General features: G+C 36.8%; 1 non-coding gene across 1 annotated transcript; it reads left to right on the forward strand.

Annotated features, from left to right (window-relative positions):
- The first annotated feature begins 5,341 nt into the window (after positions 1-5,341).
- Positions 5,342-5,448, forward strand: LOC113736111 (small nucleolar RNA R71). Its single transcript, XR_003459604.1, has one exon. It is a non-coding gene; the product is annotated as a small nucleolar RNA R71 (small nucleolar RNA).
- The last annotated feature ends 5,406 nt before the right edge of the window (positions 5,449-10,854 follow it).

Below are 10,854 nucleotides of genomic sequence, written 5' to 3' on the forward strand. Positions count from 1 at the left end.
TTTCGAACCATTTTCTTTTTCCGACGAATCTTAATACTAAAAAGTCTTAAAATAAAATTAAATGACTAAATGAGCAAAAAATAAATACTAGAATAAAATAATAAAATAATAATAATAATAATTTAAAATGCTATAAAGCGCTAAAAAGTGCCTAAAATAAAAATCATGAGATTAATAAATAAAGTAGATAATAGTTATTACTAAAATTAAATTAAAAATTTGGTGTCTACACCACCTCCCCCTAAGGCGAATCAAAGGGTTCTGCGGACCACCTGCTCAACTCTCGTTGGGACTCAGTCGTTCACTTCAATCAAATCCAAAATACAATCATAGAAATAACATAACAACAATCCAAAATTTAAGCGAAACTTATATACATTGCTATCTAAAAAAGAAATACAACCATCAAATATACCAAGATTCTCAATCCTTTATACGTCCAGCCTGTGCCAAGCACTAGGGCGAGAACCATTACAAAATCAGAAATCTAGCCTAAGCTAGTCTATAAAAGCTCCCGTCCTGGCTCGCTTTCCCCTGTTAAGGAAAACAAAACTAAAGGAATGAGTTAAAAGCTCAGTGAGGTTCCGAACATATAATCAAACAATCAATCAATACATCAAACATAGAGTATCAATAATTCAAGAAACATTTACAATGGAAAGTGATGATAACACATTCATTAAAAGGATACGGGCTCACAGGGAGCCATTCGTTCGTTCGTTCGTTCGTTCTCCTGTCATTCCCCTTATTCCTCCAATCATTTGAAAATGCATTTTTGTAAATAAAACCCTCGTTCGTTCTTTCGTTTCATTCACCCCCTTCCTGGACGTTGGCCAGGCTCCACCAGAATACAAGGTAATACTCGAGTATACCAAATTCACCCAGGGTCACTATATCGCCCGACCGAATCCGCTTCTGACTCGAGTAGATCGGTAACGAATGGCAGGGTCCAATTCAGCGAAAAGGCTTACATCATGCACAACTAACGTTTCAATCGTTAAATCATTGAAAATTTTGCATTCATTTAGGTCGAGTGTGATAAAGTACACACTCGTCTAGAAAACTCGTTTTGGAAGTCCTTGAAAGCACTTAACACCTTATCAAATAATAACACAAGCCATGAAGTCAAGGAAAATATAGCAAACAAGGAACACTCACCTAGTTATGTAAAATAACGTCCAAAATATCCTACCGGATATTACCCTCGATCACCGATGAAACCTAAGATTAAACGAGAAAGAATATTACAGTTTATCCAGCACAAACAATTAGGTAAAATCGAAGAAACCCGACAAATGATAAATAGAACGTATCAAACGACTTTAAAGTGAAACAAAGGCATTTGGATCTGTGGACGGAAATAACTAGGGTTTCATAGACCAAACGGAAAACCAAACTCAAAAGGGTTATAAATTTTCCAACGGAAAACACTTGAACCAAAGACAAGTCGGAATCCAACTAGATAGGCTAAGAAATACTGTTTTCAGAATCGTTTATATGGTTCGAGATCAACTCATTTTCAAATAGATATTATAGACTAAATGTCTTGATGAAAATCATGTGAAAAGGAGGGCAAAATACCTTACTTGAAAGTAGTTCACTTGTGGCCGAGAAAACTCTAATTCAAACCTTGATATTTTGGCAAAGAGTAAGTAACCATTTGTAATTTGAAACTAAAGAGGTGGCATGTTTTAAAATGGTAGAACGGTCATGGTATTTGCCAAACTCATATATATAGGTTCAAATAGAAACTTAGCCCTCGAACACCTCTCGAGCGAATCGATGAAATTGTTAATGAAATACGTTCAACTTGACACAAAACACATTTCCAAAACCATTTTAACTCATTCTCATGACAAGAAAAGAAACGAACAGCATTTTCCCTAATTTTCTTTACTTTCGCCCTAAAATTAAAAACCCATTCTCTCACCATTAATTACAATCACATATATCGTCCATAGGTAATAAAACATGTCTAATTAGGGCACAAAACTCTTCAATCAAAGCTAATTAGAAGCTCCAAAGCCAACTATAAGAAAATCCCCCAAATTAAACCCTAGAACCGGAAATTCATGCCATAAGCGGAAATTCACACCATAACCGAAAATTCACACCATAAGCTAATTAGCTCTGCATGATCAAAAAATGTAATAACTTTACCACCTAACAAATATGATTTGAATTTATCTAAAGCAAAAATAACTGCAAGAAGCTCTTTCTCAGTAGTGGAATAGTTTAATTGAGCTCCATTCAAGGTTCGGGACGCATAGTAGATAACGTGAGCTGCCTTTCCCACTCTCTGTCCCAATACAGCCCCTACAGTATGATCACTGGTATCGCACATGATCTCAAATGGCAAACTCCAGTTAGGGGGTTGGATGATCGGGGGTGAGGTCAATAGTTCCTTCAACTTGTCGAAGGCTTTCTCACATTTGTCATCGAATTCGAAGGCCACATCTTTTTGTAAAAGTTGGAATAACGGGGCTCCAATTTTCGAAAAATTTTTGATGAATCTTCGATAAAAACCTGCATGTCCAAGAAAAGAGCGCACCTCTCACACACTTGCGGGGTAAGGTAAAGCAGATATAATATCTATTTTCGCCCTGTCAAATTCGATACCTTTAGAAGACACAATATGCCCCCAGGACTATCCCGTGCTCAACCATAAAATAAAATTTTTTCCAAATAAGCACAAGATTAGTCTCTATACATCTTAACAAGATCAATCTCAGAATATCTAAACATGTATCAAAACTATCACCATACACACTGAAATCGTCCATGAAAACTTCAATTATTTTTTTAACATATTCAGAAAAGATACTTACCATATATCTCTGAAAAGTTGCCGGTGCATTGTACAACCCGAATGGCATCCGTCTATATGCGAAGGTCCCGAACGGGTACGTGAAGGTCGTCTTCTCTTGATCCTCTGGTGCAATTGCTATCTGAAAATATCCTGAAAATCCATCCAAAAAGTAATAGTAAGCTCTACAAGCTAAACGTTCAACCATTTGATTAATGAAAGGGAGGGGAAAATGATCTTTTTTGGTGACGGCGTTCAGCCTACGGTAGTCAATACACTGCCTCCATCCAGTGGGTTTGCACACTGGTATGAGATCACCCGATTGATTAGCCTCCACTGTCACTCCTACCTTCTTTGGGATTACCTGGACCGGGCTCAGCCATGGGCTATCCAATATCGTGAAAATGATTCCCACATCGAGCAACTTCAAAATTTCTTTCTTCACTACTTCTATCATGAGGGAGTTGAGCCTCCTTTGGGCTTGCCGTACGGGTTTGGCATTCTCTTCCAACCTAATCCGATGCATACAGATGGAGGGGCTGATCCCCTTAATGTCAGCAATAGTCCACCCTATCGCCTCTTTATACTCTCTTAAAATCTGGATTAACTTCTCCTTTTGGGTGTCTAATAGTGCAGCTGAGATAATTACCGGGAGTGTTTCGTTGTCGTCCAGATATGTATATTTTAAGTGTTTCGGCAGGGGTTTCATCTCCAATACAGGTGCCTGCACCACAGATGGTAATACCCTTTGGTGAGGTTCGAGAATGAAAATAGGTGAAATTTCATACCTTTTTGTTGAGGTTGGCAATGAGTGTAATGCCCCTATTGCGCATTTCAAATCTTCACTCCACTCCACTTCAGGAATTGTCTCCAACTCGAGGTGCTTGGTTAAAATTACCTCCAACTCATCCCTGCCAACAGTTTCAAACACTTCCTGCACCGCCGAGTCAATAGCATTCACAGAGAAAACAAAGTTAAAGTTGGAGTTTGAGGGGTATTTCATAGTATCAAAAATATTAAAATGCACAATTTCCCCATCAAACTTCATGGACAATGTACCCTTATTAATATCAATTTTGGTCTGTATTGTGCTCAAAAAGGGTCTACCTAATAGCAAAGGTGAGGGATCAAGGGAGTGATCATCATCCATGTCAAGTACATAAAAGTCAGCTGGAAACACCAAGTCATTAATTTTAACTAACACGTCTTCAACCAACCCATCAAGATATGCATTGGTTCGGTCAGCTAATTGGATAATTATTCCAATTTCTTTTAATGGATCTAAGTTCAGAGAAGCATAGATAGATTTTGACATTACATTGATAGATGCCCCTAAGTCCAACATGGCCTTCCTAATCAAAGTATTTCTTATCCTACAGGGGATAGTGAACATACCTGGGTCCCCGCACTTTGGTGGAATTTTCCTCTGTAGGACCGCTGACACATTTTCCCCAACAATGACTCTTTCATCTCCCCTCAGCCACCTTCGATTGACGCACAGGTCTCTCAGAAACTTTTGCGTACTTCGGCACCTGTTTAATTGCGTTTAATAGGGGAATATTAATCTCTACCTTGTGGAACACCTCCAAAATCTCCTTCTTCTTATCATGTTTCTTCAATTTTTTCAACCTGTTAGGAAAAGGCAACGAGTTAGCCTTAACTGGAATGACTGGGTCCGAGAGTACCTTTGGATCCGTGCCATTGCTGTCCTCCCTCTCAAGCTCATTTCGATCTTTTCCTCATCATTGTCCTTAGGAATCACAGGTTCAGGCCCCTGAATCTCCTTCCCGCTCCTTAAGGTCATTGCACTTACATTCTTCAGGTTCAATTCAGGCTGAGACGGCAATTTACCTTGGATTTGGGACTCCAAATGGTTGATTATTGTAGCCATTTGACTCATTTGATTTCTTATGTTCTGCATTTCAGAGTCTGTTTTTTGCTAATTAGCAAGTAGTTGCTTCATCATTTCTTCCAAAGACGGACTTGAATTTGAAGAGGGGGTGGTAGGGGGCTCGACTGTTGATACTGCTGTTGATGCCTTTGCTGCCTATTTGGTGCAAAGTTGGGTTGCCTATTTCACCATAGCTGAAGTTAGGATGATCTCTCCAACCTGGATTGTATGTGCTCGAGTACGGGTCATAGGTCTTTCTTGGCGCGGGCGCATGACCAGCCATACTCACGTGCTCTGCACTGTTTTCCTGAATCATTGGGCACATGTCTGTAGAGTGACCCATACCAATGCAAATCCCACACACCTTAGCCTGTGAGGCACTTCCTACAGCTAATTGTCACACGAAGGATGTCAATTCAGAAATTTGCTGCTAGATAGATAATGTTTCTACCTCATTCACCCTACGCGTTGGGACATCCTCCCTTGTACCAAACTGCTGCGAATTCTCAGCCATTCCCTCAATTAGTTTCCATGCTGCTCGAGGGGTCTTGTTCACTAGTGTCTCTCTACTCGCGGCATCAATTATGCTCCTATCTCTAAAAATTAGCCTCTCGTAAAAATATTATATGAGCAACTGCTCACTTATTTGGTGCTAGGGGCACTTGATGGATAGCTTCTTGAACCGCTCCTAGTACTCATAAAGTGACTCCCCTGGGTGCTGCTTGATACTACAGATTTCTTTTCTTAGACTTGTAGCTCGAGATGTAGGAAAATATTTATCTAAAAATTTTTTCTTTAACTAGTCCCACGTGGTGATGCTACCTGGTGGTAGATAGTACAGCCAGTTTTTTGCAGAGTCCTTCAAGGAGAAAGGAAAAGCCTTCATTTTTATCTGCTCCTCTGCAATGTCTGGGGGTTTCATGCTGTTGCAAACTACATCAAACTCTTGCAGGTGCTTATAAGGCTCCTCACCTGGTAAATCATGAAAAGATAGTAGAAGATGAATTAGACTAGATTTTAATTTAAATGGAGTGTTATCATTTAAAATGGAAAAGGTAATGCATAAAGGCTGCTGATTTAAATCAGGAGCAGCAAACTCCTTTAATGTTCGTGCATTAGCCATAGCAATTTTCTCTTGATCAGAGTCACTCGAAGTGTCACCAAACGAATCTGTTGGGTCAATTTCAGGCTCAAGTCTCTGAGATGCAACACTTGAGTGCTCCTCTCTGAGCTATCTGGTCTCTTTTTTCGTTCTACGTGTAGTCTTCTCTACCTCGGGGTCGAAAATTAATTCACCTGTATGAGAAAAACACGGCATACACTTGAAAAATACCAGAAAGTTAGAACAAAAATGAATTTAAAAAGAAACAAATAATAACGCCAGTCCCCGACAACGGCGCTAAAAATTGACAGGGTGTCGAACCCTGTACAATAATAAAACCTGCTCAAACTAAAAGTAATTTCTGTAGATAGTGGTAAGCAGGGTCGAATCCACAGAGACTGGGAGTAATTGTTTCTTTTCAAATTCGCAGTGACAATGGGGTGTTTTTATATCAGGGGTGACAATTTAAGCAATTCAACTAAAGTAAAAGAATAAAAATAAAATAGCTAATTAGAAATTAAATAACAATTTACTAAAATCAAATGAGTGGTAATTAAGGATCTAACCAAGGAATAACTTCAGCAATGGTTCACCTAATTGATTATTGAAACAAAGGCAATTCCAATCATTTATCAATAAATAGGTTATAACTACCAAACAAGCGATGGTAGTCAACACCTCTTTACTGTGTCGGTGATTAAGGTACGCCTGTTAATCACTGCTCTAATTGAAAAATAATTTTAGGTATGCCTCTAAGATTTAATTCCCCAATTGCTTTACGTATTAGAGGAGCTCTATTCTAACTAAATAACGCACTACCAGTGTTATTTTAGGTTAGCCCGCGTATTCCCCTAACACAAACTCAATCATGCCAGTTATCACTATGTTGAGGCAATTAAACAATTACGGATTTAACGTCCCAATTGACAATAGACTATCAAATCAACTAATTATCCGGATCCAAGACAATCAATTAATTAAACAATTATAAGCACTGTAACCAAGGAATATGCGAATACCAATAAATAAAAGAAAAAAGTAAAATTAAATCGATCTCACAATTTTAGGTGAGCCAAAGCATCCGTTGCTTCTTGACTAGAATGAGAAAATTAGTTCATATTTGATGAATAAAATCCACGCAAAATGGAAGAGAAAACCGTGGCCATCATACTTTGAAATTTGGGAAATTCAACTCGTCCAAATATTGAATGGATAATAAAGCTACAAAGGTAATTGGTAGTTTTTTCCTCCATCCGACACACAAGAAAGAAAAGATGCTACTTAAGACTCTAGGGAAGAAAAGTCAAAGTTCTAAGCTACACTCTCATACGAAAAACTAAGGAAAAAGCTAGGTAGTGGCTGTCCCTCCATTCCTCTTCTATCTAATTACTAACTAAAACTCTCCTCTCTAGCCGCGGCTCCCATCAAAAGAAGAAGCCCTTCAGCCGTCCTTTCTTCGCAAAATTTACCAGAATAGGCGTAACACATTCTTTTCCAAAAATGCCCCTAGGACAAGCTCTATCGTCCGCACTCCTTTTCTGCCAAATTAGCACCTGTTGTTATATTTTCGTTTTACTCCCCGAAATAAATACAAAATACTAAAAGTGAGTAGAATTCAGCAATTAATCCACATGGGGTCAGGAAATAGGGGAAGTTAATAATAAAATAAATGATAAAATCGTACCCTATCATTTATCTCCTTCAAACAGAATTTCGTCTTAGCTAAGAGTCTATTTCTTTACTAAATTCTCATGCAGCTTGCATATTAATCTATTTATACCAAATGGACAAAAGATTATTGCAGGTTCTTACATTTTCTCTTGAGGGTTGATACCGCAGGCTGTTCAAATTTTCTGGTCCTAATTCCTCAAGTCTTAACTCCAATTCCTACTGCTTTCTTGCAGCACCTTCCTTATCTTTGGTTGTTTGGTGATAAAGCTAGCTATGATCCTACTCTCACTTCCTCACTCTCTCTGTTTTTCTCTCGATGCTAGCTTGATAAAAAGAGGGACTGCAATTTTGTTTTGCTCTCAGCCACTCCCCCAAACTTTAACAGTTAGTTTTCTCCTTTTCTACTTGGTCACCACTTGGATTTGGTAGATCATTGGCTATGAAATTTTCCTTTGGTTTCTCTCAATCACCGCCCAAACTAGACTCCTATTTACTTCCTCAATTCTACCGCTTAGGCTTAGTAGGTTTGGTGGCCATTTTCAATTGATTGTCCTTCAGCCACCACCCAAGTTTTCCTAGCAAATAATGCACCTTACTTCCTTGGGTTGCATGGTAGTTTAACCAAAATTCCAAGGTTGGTTTGGTCTTTCAATTTTAGTTCATTTGGTTGCCATGAGTCCGTAATTTTATTGTCTCACATCTTGACTCAAAATTTCGTTCGTTCTATTTTGTATGTACCTTGATAAGTTTTCCTTATTTTGATCTAATAGATTTTCACATATTTTGCTTGAAAGAAAATTAATTAGGCATGTACTTATTCAACTATATAATAAATTCAAATGTCACAATTTGCAATATGTCTATCATATGTTTATTTGATTCCTAAAATTTTCTACACCATTCTATTATTTTGCTTATTGTTTTATTTATTTATTATTTCTATTTATTGTATTATTTTTTCCTAAATTTTTAATTTTATAGGAATTCAATTATGCATTTAATTTAATCATTTATTTGTTATATATAATATTTCTAATAACAAATTAAATGTAATGAAATAAATTTGAAGTGTACACATAAATTTCCAAGTTCTCACACAAAATACATTCAAATGCTTCACAAAAATATTGAATGTTATGTGGATGACTTGGTTGTTAAATAATAAAAAAAAAACCAATCACTTGGAGGATTTGAGACAAATCTTTGATCGGTTGAAAATGTATCAATTCAAAATAAATTCTCTCAAACATACATTTGGAATTACATCAGGAAAGTTTCTTGATTTTGTGGTCCGTTATCGAGGTATTAAAAGTGATCGAGCCAAAATTAATGGTATATTAACAATGCCTAAACCTCACAATATTCATGAATTAAAAAATTTTCAAGGGCGGTTAGACTATCTGCGGAGGTTCATCTCAAATTTGGTTGGAAGTTATCAACTATTCAATCACCTTATGAAGAAATGTGTACCATTCCAATGGGATGAGGTGTGAAGTAATGCATTCAATAACATTAAATCTTATCTTATGAAAGCGTCTGTCCTGACAACATCTATTCATTGGAAGCCATTAATTCTTTACATTGCTATCCGAGAATGTTCAGTAGGGACATTGCTCACGCAAGAAAATAGTGAAGGAAAAAATGCTGCCTTTTATTAGTTAAGTAGAATGATGACCTTTAATGAATTAAACTACTCACCTATTAAAAAGTTGTGTTTAACTCTTATTTTTGTGATATAGAAGTTAAAACACTACTTCTAAGCACACAGAGTGAGACTCACCTCTAGGAAGAATCTCATAAAATATGTGATATAAGTATACTAGTATTATCTGACTGTCTAACTTAATGGTATCTTCAAATACTGGTAGATTTTCTTGCTGATCACCCAATACTTGCTGAATTGGAATTGTGTGATGATCTACTACATGAAGATGTCAAGTTACTTTGAAGCAACGTATAAGAGTCAACATCCGTAGAAGATTATTTCAATTGTTACTTGTCAAGTAATGTAAAAGAGTTAACATCCATCGTTGTACCCTTTGTTTCATCTTATACAAGGATATGCTATATTAGATATTATTTAAATATGTATTCTTGTGCTGTCTAAATGAGGATAAGACATATTAAACTATACAAGAGGCATATTCTGGAATATGTGGAACCTATCAATCTGGTCCCAATTTACATTTTTGAATTAAAAGAGTGAACTATTATTAGCCTACTATGATCAAAGATTATATGAAATATGGTCAAAACTGTCAAACTTGCCAATTTCATGCAAATTATATTCATCAACCACTGAGCCATTACATCTGACATTGTTTCTTAGCCATTTAATGCTTGGAGCCTTAATGTTGTTGGGCCATTGCCTAAATCGTGTAGACAACATTTATATATATTAGCTGCAACCGACTACTTCTCTAAGTGGATTGAAACTGTATTACTCAAGCAAATGAGAAAGTAAGATGTGGTGAACATCATTCATGTTAATATTATCTACCATTATAGAGTTCCTCGATACATTATCACTGATAATGGAAAGCCCTTCATGAATAGGTTGTGTGAGAAATTCAAATTCAAACAATGCAAGTCTTCCATGTATAATGTCCTGCCAATGGCCTTGTTGAGGCATTCAACAAAACTTTGTACAACTTGTTGAAAAAATTGATGGTCAGATCAAAGAAGGATAGGCATGAAAAGATAAGTGAAGTTTTTTGGATTTATCGCACCACATATCAAACTCTATCACAATCCACTCCTTATGCCTTAGCTTATAGTGTAGAAGTTGTTTTGCATCTTCAGCAACAAATTCCTTCTCTGAGGATTGCTATCCAAGAAGGGCTCGTAGAGGAAGAAAATGTTCACCAACAACTTGAAGAATTAGAAGTTTTGGATGAAAAAAGATTGGAAACTCAATAAAATCTTGAATGCTATTAGGCTCGCATTTCTAAAGATTTCAATAAGAAAGTCCGTCGTCATTCCTTTCAAATTGGTAACATGGTGCTCGCTGTTCAAAGGCTAATAGTTATTACTCATCGTACCAAACATAAATTTGTCGTCAAATGGGATGGACCATATATTGTTCGAAATGTTTACACATATGGCGCATACAAGATAATTGATAAAGATGGTGTAAATATTGGTCACATAAATAAAAAATTCTTGAAGTTGCACATGTCATAAAAAAAATGAAGTGCTCCATGACACTTGAGCCTAAACTGCATGTTGCTCATGGCCCACATGAGATGAAACTATGGACTGTAACCACCAATAGTGTAGTATGTGGTTAAACTATTGAAACACTCTACCAAATTTGAGGTAATAAACAAATGCATACTCCTGACTTGTATGAGTTGAAATTATGGACGACAACCACCAATAGTA

Source organism: Coffea arabica, chromosome 3c (genome assembly GCF_036785885.1).
Source record: "Coffea arabica cultivar ET-39 chromosome 3c, Coffea Arabica ET-39 HiFi, whole genome shotgun sequence".
Lineage (NCBI taxonomy): Eukaryota > Viridiplantae > Streptophyta > Magnoliopsida > Gentianales > Rubiaceae > Coffea > Coffea arabica.